The sequence below is a fragment of the Arabidopsis lyrata genome (assembly GCF_000004255.2).
Source record: "Arabidopsis lyrata subsp. lyrata unplaced genomic scaffold ARALYscaffold_4, whole genome shotgun sequence".
Taxonomy (NCBI): domain Eukaryota; kingdom Viridiplantae; phylum Streptophyta; class Magnoliopsida; order Brassicales; family Brassicaceae; genus Arabidopsis; species Arabidopsis lyrata.
The window spans coordinates 3684426-3696853 of NW_003302552.1; the positions used below are offsets into that span (position 1 = coordinate 3684426).

The 12428-nt window shown below is 33.5% G+C and overlaps 2 long non-coding RNA genes across 4 annotated transcripts; both read right to left on the reverse strand.

Annotated features, from left to right (window-relative positions):
- Positions 1–3699: 3699 nt before the first annotated feature.
- LOC110229109 lies at positions 3700–7910 on the reverse strand. Of its 2 annotated transcripts, none has more exons than XR_002332545.1 (5): positions 6563–7910; positions 6231–6405; positions 6066–6139; positions 5668–5724; positions 3700–3991 (listed from the first exon to the last, which is right to left on the reverse strand). It is a non-coding gene; the product is annotated as an uncharacterized LOC110229109 (long non-coding RNA). The 2 variants fall into 2 exon arrangements; XR_002332544.1 differs by having other exon boundaries at positions 5668–5735; positions 6563–7908.
- A 174-nt stretch (positions 7911–8084) lies between these two features.
- Positions 8085–10117, reverse strand: LOC110229110. 2 transcript variants are annotated; one of them, XR_002332546.1, is made up of 2 exons: positions 9837–10117; positions 8085–9536 (listed from the first exon to the last, which is right to left on the reverse strand). It is a non-coding gene; the product is annotated as an uncharacterized LOC110229110 (long non-coding RNA). The 2 variants fall into 2 exon arrangements; XR_002332547.1 differs by lacking the exon at positions 9837–10117 and adding an exon at positions 9682–9787.
- Between the last annotated feature and the right edge of the window lie 2311 nt (positions 10118–12428).

A 12428-nucleotide genomic window follows, 5' to 3' on the forward strand; every position in this document is an offset into this window, starting at 1 on the left:
AATAAAGAATATAGCACCATGATTCCATAAATTAAGAAAGTAACTAAAAGGCCTTGTGAAATTATCAAAGTGTCTGAAAACTTAGGGAGAATAACGTATAGCGAGAGAAATAGTGTTGGCTGGAGAGAGATATTCATAAGTACCTCTGTCTCTTTCTTCTTTTCAGAAAATGATTTCCCCAAGTAATTTTGTTTGTAACATTAAGGCTTCAATTGGTAACCATGATTTAGGAAAAGAATGAGAAGGAATGTGATATTCCTCTTTGTTCCTCAATAATTTTACCATTTACAAGTAATATTTATTCCACATCATTCCTATACATTCCTCAACAAATGAGGAATAATAGAACAAAAATGTTCCTCTCCAAAATTGATGAGGAACAAAATGGAACAAAAAAGGAACAAATAATAAAATTCGATTTTTATTTTAAAATAAATAAAAAATAATTTTTATCAATAATATTTATATTTTAATATAATCATTATCATATATTCATAATATATTAACAGAAAAAATATTTATGAAAAGAATTTCATGCAGAATTACTCTTAAGACTTTATTTGAAAAAAATATAAATAGTAAAATAAATTTAAAAATGTTTCTATTCTAAAAGAATAATATCCTTTAAATTACTCTTACAATTTTATTTTAAGTGAATATTATCTATTATTATTTAACATGATATATATATTTAGTTCACAAATTTTAGTTTCAAATTAAATATTAAATTATTTAAATATAAAAAATATTTGTATCTTTCATTGAAATTTGATTGATTTACTAATTAATATAATTTTAAAGATAATATTATTGTTTAGTTACCATTTATCCATAATAGTACATTTTTTTCCTTCTCTGCATCTTTTCTTTTTTGTTCCTAAAAAATTGTTTGTTCCATTCCGCATTGTTCCTTTTATTCATTTTCTTTTTGTTCTTTTAATAATTACCAGTTGGAGCCTAACTCAAAGTAATGTTGAATTAAAACTTGTAACAAATAAAAAAAACCTTGAGTAATTACTTATAATCTATACACTAATATTTCAATAATTCTATTTGAAAACAGTAATATACTATGGCAATTAATATTTCGACAAATAAAAAATTTACAATATAATTTTGCTTCCTTTTTTAATATTAATTACTAGTTTTAAAAGAAAAATGAATACAAGAAAGAGTTATGAATTGGTCTATATTTTTATAATTAACTGATGTAATTAAGAGAACAGGAGACGTCAGGGAAGACATATCACTAGAGGAAGATAAATGATATAGACAAAAGAAGCTGACATAGTGACATGGTAGCAAAGGGCAAAATGATATATATTATAGGTTACACAAAATATCATAGCCATAAGCGTTATATGGTTACTTGATAAATTATTAAATTTTTGTTGGTTATTCACTGCAATTTCTCATAAAACAACCAACCATTAGAATACCTCCATTGGGAGGTTTTCATAACATAAAAATGAAAAAAAAAAAAAGGTAAGAGAATGAGTGAGAAATGGTTCTCAAATGAGATATTAATTCTTAAAAAAATTATGAGCCATTTGTATTTCATGGATTAGCTAAAATCTTTTTTTTTTTATATATATAAAATTGAATTTTGCTAAAATATTAATATCTTTAATCAGTATGATTCTTATGAATGGAGATGTTCTTATCGGTTAATTGATCGGTTCAATTGGAGGCGTAGTTTTACGAACAAATCCGAAAGTACGTGTAGTTTTATTGAGATTAAAGTTTTTTTTGGTGGTTTTTTCAGAGATAAAAAATTTGGGGTGGAAAGCTGAGATTGCAACTAGTATAGGGCTGAAAAATCAGCCAACCCTCTGCCCCTATACCCTTAACATTTTTATCAAGGGAATAAATAGGAACCTTTAAAAAAATTTTGTTCGGCCGATTACATTTAGATACTTAAAATCTGATATGTTTACGCAGGCACACTTGACGTTATGTCAAATGTTATAATATAACTAACCATTTTAACGAGCACATATAACTTTGTGATGCGTGTCACGATAATTCCAACATTTATTTTTACGCAATTTAATATTTACCATGGGCTCTCACCATTTTTTTAAGATTAAAATTTTTAAATTTATGAGATGAGAGCTTTTGTTAAATTTTTTTAATTTTGCAAAGTCCAATGGTAGGTTCTCTTTGTGGGGTTCTCAGAAAAAAATTAAATTATTTTTTTAATTATTTTATTTTATAAATCTGAAAAATATTACAATTCATAACATATTAAAGATACAATAATTTCATACATTAGAAAATAAAATTTGAAAAAAAAAACGATTAGTTATTCTGTTGATTGTTGCGAAATTTTCTCCATATATGCTCAACCAAATCACTTTTCAATTGTTGATGCATATTTTGATCACGAAGTTGATTTCGCATGCCCATTATATTTTCGAGATTTGGAGGCATACCTGTAGAATACGATAAATCGACTTGTGAAGTTTGGTTTCCTTCAACTTGTAGGAATTCTGAAACATCAAACTGAGTGTTGTACCCATCTCGTTCGTCTTCGACTATCATATTGTGCAGTATGATACATGCTTTCATAATATTTCCAATTTTTTCCTTATCCCAAACAAGAGCTGGGTTTTTAATAATGTGAAAGCGAGCTTGCAATACTCCAAATGCACGTTCGACATCTTTACGGGCCGCTTCTTGATGTGTAGCAAATAAAGTGTCTTTCCGAGTTTGTGGTAGTCGAATAGATTGGATAAAAGTCGCCCATTTCGGATAAATACCATCTGTGAGATAGTAAGCTAAATGATACTCCCGGCCATTGACTTTGTAATTCACATTCGGAGCTCGACCTTGTAATATATCATCAAAAATTGGTGATCGATCAAGAATATTTATATCGTTTAAGGTACATGGAGGTCCAAAAAATGCGTGCCAAATCCAGAGATCTTGTGATGCGACCGCCTCTAAAACGATGGTTGGTTTTCTAGAGCCACGTGTATACTGGCCTTTCCAAGCGGTGGGGCAATTTTTCCACTCCTAATGCATACAATCGAGACTTCCTATCATCCCGGGAAATCCGCGTATCTTTCCAATATTGAGTAGTCTTCTCAGATCTGTGGCTGTAGGTGCTCTTAGATATTCATCTCCGAAGAAAGAAATAATTCCCTCTGTAAAATTCTCCAAGCAAGACATCGCAGTGCTTTCACCCATACGGAGGTATTCGTCAACCGTATCAGACGCATAACCATAAGCAAGCAAACGAATGGCTGCCGTACATTTTTGTATTGGAGAGTGTCCAAACCTTCATGTAGCATCTCTTCGATGTTGAAAGAAACGGGATTTCACTGGAGAGTCGATCAACAATACGCAAGAACAACGGCTTGTTCATTCGAAAACGGCGGCGAAAAGTTTGAGGTGGAAACATCGCATTATCACTAAAATAATCGTTCCATAAAAGGACGTGCCCTTCTTCGCGTTTTCTGTCAAAATAAGCTTGTTTCCTATTTTTCTTTGCCACCTCTTCGCCATAAGACAATTCGACGAACATATTCTGGAATTGTTGATCAACTGATTAAGAGAAGCTTTCTTCCATGGCGTCGTCGAATGGAGTACGGGATGAAGAGGCCATATTGTTTGGTAGATTTAAGTATTAAACAATATAGATATATATAAAAGCTTTGGTGATTGATTGTTTTGTGGTAAAAGCAAAGAAAAATAAAGGGAAAAATTGTTTTTGTAGTTGAAGTAAAGAACAATAATAGAAAAGCTTGAGTTGTGAGATATCCAAAGACGATGGATATTATTTATAGCAAAGTTAAAACATACAAAGAATAAAATTTGTGGTACAAATTCATTCTAGAATAAAGTTCGTGGTACACAAAGAATAAAGTTTGTGGTACACAAAGAATAAAGTTTGTGGTACAAATTTGCTAGAATAAAGTTCGTGGTACATATTGATCTCTTTGGCATCAGACAACACACCACTTGCACACATTGGTCTCTTTGGCATCTAGCAAAAAAACAAGACAAGTTAAAACATGATACATGACAACAGGACATATCATACATTACAAAGCAATATCATACAAGACATGTTAAAACATGATACATAAAACTAGATAATATCATACAAGACAAGTTAAAACTAGATAATATCATACATAGACTTAAAACTAAAAAGCATCTGATGCTTAGCTTAAAACTTAGGACCAAAGATCCGCAATTAGCTTATTTTTAAGGAACAAGTCAATGTTTGAAAGAGGCTCAATTCTTGAAAGTAGACTTTCAAGCATCTGATGCTTTCTTTGCTTCTCTTTGCGATCCCAATCCTTCTCCTTAAGTTCCCACAAACTCTGAAAATGTTCCACAGACTGGCCTGCTTCTCCTTTACCCGTGGCTGGCTTCTTTCCTTCTTTAACAGTGGATGACTTCTTTCCTTTCGCTTTGGCTGCCTTCACACCAGGAGGTCGACTCATGACTGAATCATCTTCAGCATTGATAGGCTGGGAACTTGCATTACCATCCCCACACTTCCTTCTTTTAGCATTATCATTTCCTCCCCGAGTTGTAGCTTCACACCATTTCTGATCAAACTTTAACTCTCTCCATGCATGATCTAAAGTGAAATTCTTCTTGGTATCATTGTAGTAGATCTCGTGAGCCAGCTTCATAACATCGTCCTCTGACTAACCACTAGTTTTATGAGTTGTTGCTGTCTTATGACAACCCACAAACTTGGTGACACTTTTATTGACCTTTGCCCACCTTTGTTTACATTGAGCATGCTCTCTCTTTGGCATTCCGTCAAGGGAAGGACTAGCAGCAACATATGCTGCAATCCTCTTCCAAAAGGATTGACCTTGTTGGTCATTACCAATCACAGGATCCTTGCTTGTATTAAGCCAAGCACTGACGAGAACAATATCTTCTTTTGCTGTCCATTTCTTTCGTGATATACTTTGCTTTGGTTTGACATCTGATGCATCATTTCCTTCATCTTCACTTCCTTCTTCAGATAGTTGACTACTAAATGCTGGGACTTCAGTTGATCCACTTGCAAACTGAGACATGTCTTCTTGTTGACTTTGCAATAGGTTCATGAAACCCGATGAGTGATAAAATGGATTCATATCAGTGGCGGACCCATTCACATGATAGGGGTGTCACTTGACCCAGGTAAAATAAATATATATGTCGTTTTGTACTAAAATCCTAAAGGAATCAGAAGCAAAGTCGGCAATTTCTTGCTCAATGACACCCCCCATGTGTTGGGTTCAATTCCCCAATATGACCTATTTGCTTAATTTTTTTCTTTTTGACCTAGGTAAAAATCATTTCTGGGTCCGCCACTGATTCATATCATCCATTTTTTAGATAAGAAAGTGAAAGTGATTGTGTTTTGTGTTAGGCTGAAGGTTAAAGGAAGTGAAAGTGATTGTGTTTTGTGTTTTTCAAGTGTGATTGTGTTTTAAGGAAGAAGACTAAAACTTATTGAAATATTAGCAATGAATGCCAAGGTAAAGACACTAATTGTCTTTACCTACAATACTCCAACTAGAAAGCATTTATTTCAAAGAACAAAGAAAGCATTTACAAAAGCAAAAACTGTCCTAATCAAACACAAACCAAGCATTAATCACATTGCACAAATCAGTAATTAAATGAAACAACCACTTTGAACTGTACCTTGATTTAGAGGCTGTTAAATCATGCCTTCTCCACTTGTGAGAAAAGACTCAACCACTTCATTTAACCTCACCAAAACAGAGACAAAGAATTCATATTACAAACACATCATACATTAAACACATCATACATTAAACATCATACTCAGGCATCGTAAATTCAATGGTAAAATGTGCCAATTAATAGCCAGTAGATTTGTTGCAGCTTAGACCAATTCAATTGCATGCATACTCAGTAAAAAGCATAAACTACAGCAGATTAAACAAAAAGTTAAGATTAATGGCCTGATAGGTTTGAGAATTTCACATCAAGCAGTGTATCAAAACCATGATCCCAAAACTAGTAAATTCCTCATGTTTTATCAATTGGAGATCAATAACGAAAAGAAAGAGACAAACCTAAAACTTCAGAAGAGGATCTTTATACACTTGAAATATCACCTTTATAGACTTGCAGTAGCTCTTCTGTGGTTCTGTAATTTTAAAGATATTCACAAGAGTTAAGACAAATCCAAGAGATATATAAGTTTTTTTTTCAGAACATACAATATAGTTTGGTTTTACCTATCAAGTAGACGCATAGTAGAATCCAAGCAACCAGCTAAAATGTAGTTTCCATCATTTGATATCGATATACAATTAACTGGTTGATACATCCCAAGAATAAACTTGCCGATCACCACCACATGAACAAAATTGATCAATATAGGCCTAACGCAATACTTCTTTGATTCATACACTGAAAATAACACAAGAAGATCGATCAGTCTTAAGCAAATTCCTAATTTACGAAACTATGAACCCTAGTTTGTAAAATTCAAAGAACCCTAAAAAGAACATCAAATTCCCCAAATTAAATCATTATAAACTGCATATAAAAGAAGTAATGCTCTTACCAATTACAATTCAAGCTGAATCGATTACTCTCCATCCGTTGAATTTGGGTATCCGATTTGCATATCTCTCTCACTCCCGATCGTGACATGCGGTGGGGCAAATGACGAATCCGGCCTAATCGTCGCCGGCGGCCTCTCTATTCTTCCCTCAATCGTTGCCGGCGGCCTCAATCGTTGCCGGCGGCCTCAATCGTGATCTCAATCGTCGCCGGCTGCTTGCTCAATGCTTTTTGGTTTCGCAAAGAAAGAGAGAGAAACAGGAGAAGAGTCGGGAAATGACAAAAGTCTTTGGCTTCTTTAATTTTTTTTTTACGCGTTTTTTTTTTTTTTATCAAAACAATCGACGGTTGAGATTAAGCCACGTCATCGTCTCTCTTCCTACTCAAAGTTTCTCTCAAGAGAGCTGTTTCTCTTAAAAATTCAGAGTTTTGATTTATTTTTCAGCATTTTTTTCAAGAGAAACTTAGAAGAGAACCCTAAAATACATCCATTGGAGATGCTCTAACAAACTCTGTACCGAAAAACGAAGGGTGAAAAGGTAAAATCACAAACTTATTGTTCTGTTTTGTGGCTAATTGCTAGAGACATATCGAAATCGAACTGCATGCCCATTTTGTTTATCTTTTGTGGACTGGATAATTAGGTCGTTGAAACTAGTTACTAAAATCTGACCATGCCAAGAATTTGGAGCACATTAAATATTAATCAGTCAAAAGTCTAAGTAGTGATTGGAGTATGCCCTAAACAGTGACAAGATTTGCTAATTCACCTAAATAAGCCATGATATGGCGGCGCACTGCATATAGTTTAAATATTGTATTACTTAGAATTTTTTTTGAAGTGTTGATTAAAACTGATCAGCATTGATCTTGTTGAAGTGTTGATCTTCGAATTCTATGATTTACATTAAAAAAAAAAACGAAGGACTATTAGAAGGAAAATGTTGAGGAAATATTGAAGACTTGAGCTCTTTGTGAGTAAAAACAAGTTTATTGAAGACGTGGTGATGGAAGAGATACACATAGGACTGTACTTGTCTGAAACTTCCTTTTTGTTAGAAAGTTGATAAATCTTATGTTTGTTATATAGGACTGTACTGGTCTGAAAGATCCATGTAACAGAACGAACTGGTAGATTAAAAAATTATCACGCATTTGCGAATGATGTACTTGTGAGATATAGTATATTGAAAAAAACAAATGTTAACAAAATATGTGACAATTACCTAATTAATTAACGCATCTCTTCGATCATAGTTCATAAACAATGAGAGCTTTTTAGTTGCGTTTAGAATTGCATTTGCATGTTACTATATAATACTTTCTCTGTTCCTAGATATTTGATGTTCTAGAGTTTTCACATATATTAAGAAATAAATCATTATTTAATTATTTGTCAATTACTGTTTTATATCAAACATTTTTTAATAATTTTGAGCCAATAATAATAGAAAACAGTTAATCATTATGTCTTGAAGTTTAAGATATCTTAATTTCAATCAATAAAAAATAAAACAAAAACCTAAAACACCAATCTTTGTGGAACAAACAAAAAGTCTAAAACATCAAACATCTATAAACAAAGGGAGTACAAATTACTGGAACCTTCTTCAATAAAAGGACATATGAATTTACATTCTACAGAGCGCAAACGAACTAATAAAGCTGGAATCAACTACTACTCTGAAATCATTCAAGTCAGAAACACAAAGTCCACCAATATTCCATGTCTTCCAAATTTCCCAATCGCTTCAGAAATATCAGTATTGACTATTGACTTCAATTAAATCTAGAAATATGTTGTAAAGAATGCAACCATCACAACCACAGAAGATACAAATATACAAGATACAAATATTTGACCACATAATCATCGTGATTTCAGTCCAACGACTCACTTACCCAAGTTAAAAAAAAAAGGTGTAACAGTAGGACCAAAATTAATTGTAGTATTGATATTTTGTCGACAAACACCAAAATGTTTCAACAGCATTAACAGTACAAAAGTGGGAAGACATGACACATCAACTTGTGCCACCTATTGAACAAACTCATACATTATAGGCTGTATTAGTTTTGCATACAAAATGTGTGTGTTTGAAATGCAGTTGCAAATGAACATGTTCTCAAATTAATCTAACAAACCAGACCCCTAAAAGAATATTCTCACAATATTCATTTACACAAATGTAACATGGAATCAAATCTACATAAAAAATGTTAAGTACGAATAATATATATATTAACATATACCCTTTTGTTACACTAATAAGCTAATCATGTACCTCATGGAATAAAAATGTACGAGCAAACCATTTAAATAACAAGAAAAGTAACGACTCATTCTTATAATGCAAATATCATGACCTTGTAACAACTTATACACGCAAAATGAGATCAATATGATCGCATGAATATAATATATTACATATATGAGTATATATACAAAGGAAACTAGGGAATTAAACGCCTCGAGAGACAGAGAAGCAAAAGAAATTAAACGATATAATATATACATGACTCGAGAAATATTAAGGACCAGCCTATTAAAAACTAGGTTACATCGCTAATCTCACTTAACCACGCGTTAACTCATAGATTAAGCTTTTTCGATACTATCCATCTCTTAAAATATTATGAATGATTAAAGGCTAAAGGTCTCTTCCCGCATGCAAGTAGATCGAACCAAAATCTAGAAACAAGAACAAGCCAGCGTTTAGATCGTATCTTCTTACCTTAATTTGGACATGAACAAGAGAGAATCAGACTGTTTTTGTGAGAGAGATTGAGACAAAGAGATCGAGGACAGGCCAAAGAGATCAGCACCGGAATCTGACAGAAAGAGCAGTGAGCACGCAAGAGAAGCAAATGCAATGATATGCAAATTGCCTTTGTGTGCTCACTCTCTTCTGTCAGTTTCTTTGCGTTTCTCTTGTCCCAACTCTTTCACTCACAACCAACCCAACTTCAGAGATCTACAAGATGAAACAAAGAAAACAAGAAACGATGAGAATCATTTAACCTTTGGTGTTAGATCTGAGTTATAATTAGAGAAGACAAAGAACCAAAGAAAAAGAGAGAGATAAAAGACATGAGAAGAGAAGAGATCCATTTGAGAACCTTTGAAAGATCAAATCTAGGGTTTTTGTCTAAATCGAGAAAAAACATAACCAAAAAAAGCAAAAAAAAAAAAAAGATAGAAAAAGAAACCAAGATCTGATGAGAAGAAGATAAGAGAAAACCTTATCTCTCTCTACTTCAAAGAGTCTTCTTACCTTTCTTTATGGCTTTTGTCGCTTTCTTTATCTCTCTTACATGCAAAGGGAACAGATGTCTGGCGAGGCATTGAATTGAACAGAACATTTGAATTTATAGAGAGACCTAAAAATGGCAACCCACAAGACTCTAATGAACTTGAGATTTGAGAGTGAGAATAATGAATGGTCCTTTGATGATGGAGGTTATATAAAGATTAGGAAAGTGTTTGCCTTTTTCTTTCTTTTTTGGCCAACAATTTTGCCTCTAATATTAATATTAATTTGCATTTAATTTCTTCTCTCCTTTAATTTGATTATTAATATTTTCTCGTTAAATGTCTTCTCTTTCCTTTGTTGGCGGAAGACCAACATCAACAAGCCCTAAATAATTGAAAAGTTATGGAAGATATATTAAACAAATAGTAGTACATGATAACACTGAAACGCCAAGCTCTTTTTTTTGTTAATAATTCTTTCTACTGAATGACAATTTTTTTTGAATGACAATTTTATGTTAGAACTTACAAAGAACATACCAAAACTTTTTTTTTGTTTGTTCAAAATAAGGAATTTGTGTGTGAACCGGACAAAAGAAAAACACGATTCTGTGGTAATAAAAAAAGAAAAAAGGTATGTTATATTTGGACCAATTTGAAATATTTTATAATTATAAAACATTAATTTTTCTTAACATGTTTTTTTTTATGTAGATACCTAATTTATCATAGAAGTTAGAGTTTCAGGTTAAGTGTTTATTTTTGTTTGAGATCTTTTTGATAAATTGGAGGCCACGTAATACATAAAATATTTACTCTGTTCCATGTCTATTTACCTAATTAAATACTAATTAAGATTTTCTTAACTGATTTTTTATTAGAATATCTCCAATACTCACCTTTATTTTTTATTTTATTTTAGAGCACCTTTATTTTAGAGGTGATTTTCCTCACATATATGCGTCTAAAATAAAGAAGAAAAATAGAGTGAACCTATTTTTTAACTCTATATATAGAGTAATTCAATACTCATCTCTATTTTTCTCTTCTATTTTAGAGACAACTATATTATTTATTTTTATTTCATACCTAGTAAAAAATAACTCCATGTAAATAATAGAGTTGTCTTCTATAAATACTATTCTTAATTTTGCCTCTATGTATTCTGAAATTTATATTATTCAGTAATAAAATATTTATTTGTCCATAGACGTAGCCAACAGAGAGTATTAGTGAACCACGCTAAATCAGTCATACTTTTTACATTTATGTTATGTTGCTTACATCCGTCATAACATCTATGTTACACACTCTTTCTTTTTTTTTTTTTTCATTTGGTAGAATTTTTATAAAAGAGAACCAAGTTACAAAATCGGCGATTAAAAACATAATCCTGAAAACTAAGCCGGCGGAAACAACACATCCCCGGAAACTAAGCCGACGGATAACAAGATATCCTCGGAAACTAAGCCCAAAGAGATGGGATTCAAACAACAACACTACAAATGAAAAACAATGCCGAAACAAAGAAGGCAACGAAGCACAAAGAACATAAAATACAACTCTAACTCAGAATCTAGCACATCACATCTTGCCTACCATCAAACCAACAAAGAGAAAAGCTTGAAGTAGTGGCTAACCGACGGAGACGAGAAAATCCATGACACCGGACAGCGGCTCCTCCTATACCAATGAAGACTACCTCACAAATTATAGAGAACTAAAGCATCTTTACCAGCAAGTAGAGAACAAGAACCCAAACACAACTCCTGGAAGCGGCGAATTTGAGGCAAGCGAAATAACCATGAAATGATTACGCCAAGAAAGATACCAATGCAATAGAGAGACCTCAATCAGGTCTTGACCGTAGAGACAAGGACCGAGCCCAAACAATCCGCATCAAACCGAAAACTGGAGACGGCAAGAACGCGAACCGGATCGATAAACAAGCATACTCAAAAAGGCAGAGAATAGGCACGAGATCAAGAAACTAGACCACAAAAGACTGAATATAGAGCCAATTCCATGACAGCACCCAAGAAACCAACGATGAGTGCACAAAGACTAAGACCCAACAGAGAATTGAAGAGAACAAGGCTAACGAAGGCACAAAGTGGCAAAAACAGACCACAAACCCTAATCCACCAGATACCGTCGCCACCACCAACACGGGAAGATGGCCAGACCATGAGTGAATCAAAACCGCGGCCAACACCACTACAAAACGCCTTCGCCGGAGCCCAAATCTGAACCGACAAAGGAGAGAGACAGAAACTCCGACGCGAACCACTACCCCTCATACTGCAAGCTGCTGGTCCTCACCGCAAGACATGACCGAGAACGGCCGCTCCAACCCCACAAACGACCAACGGCTCCGACGAAACGAAACCTTGACCAAAAGTCGAATCAGATCTGAGAACCCAAAGGAAATTTTCACCTCGCCAACAACTCCCAAGGTCCCCACAAACTAAGAGAACTAAGCTAGAGACGATATCAAAAGGAAAACGGACAGGAGGACCGACGTCGGCGCTATCTAAACCGCCACGCGCCGGTCACGCGCTTGAAACTTGATGTTTGGTCTCTCGCTGTTATTGGTTTTGGTTTTTTTAGATGC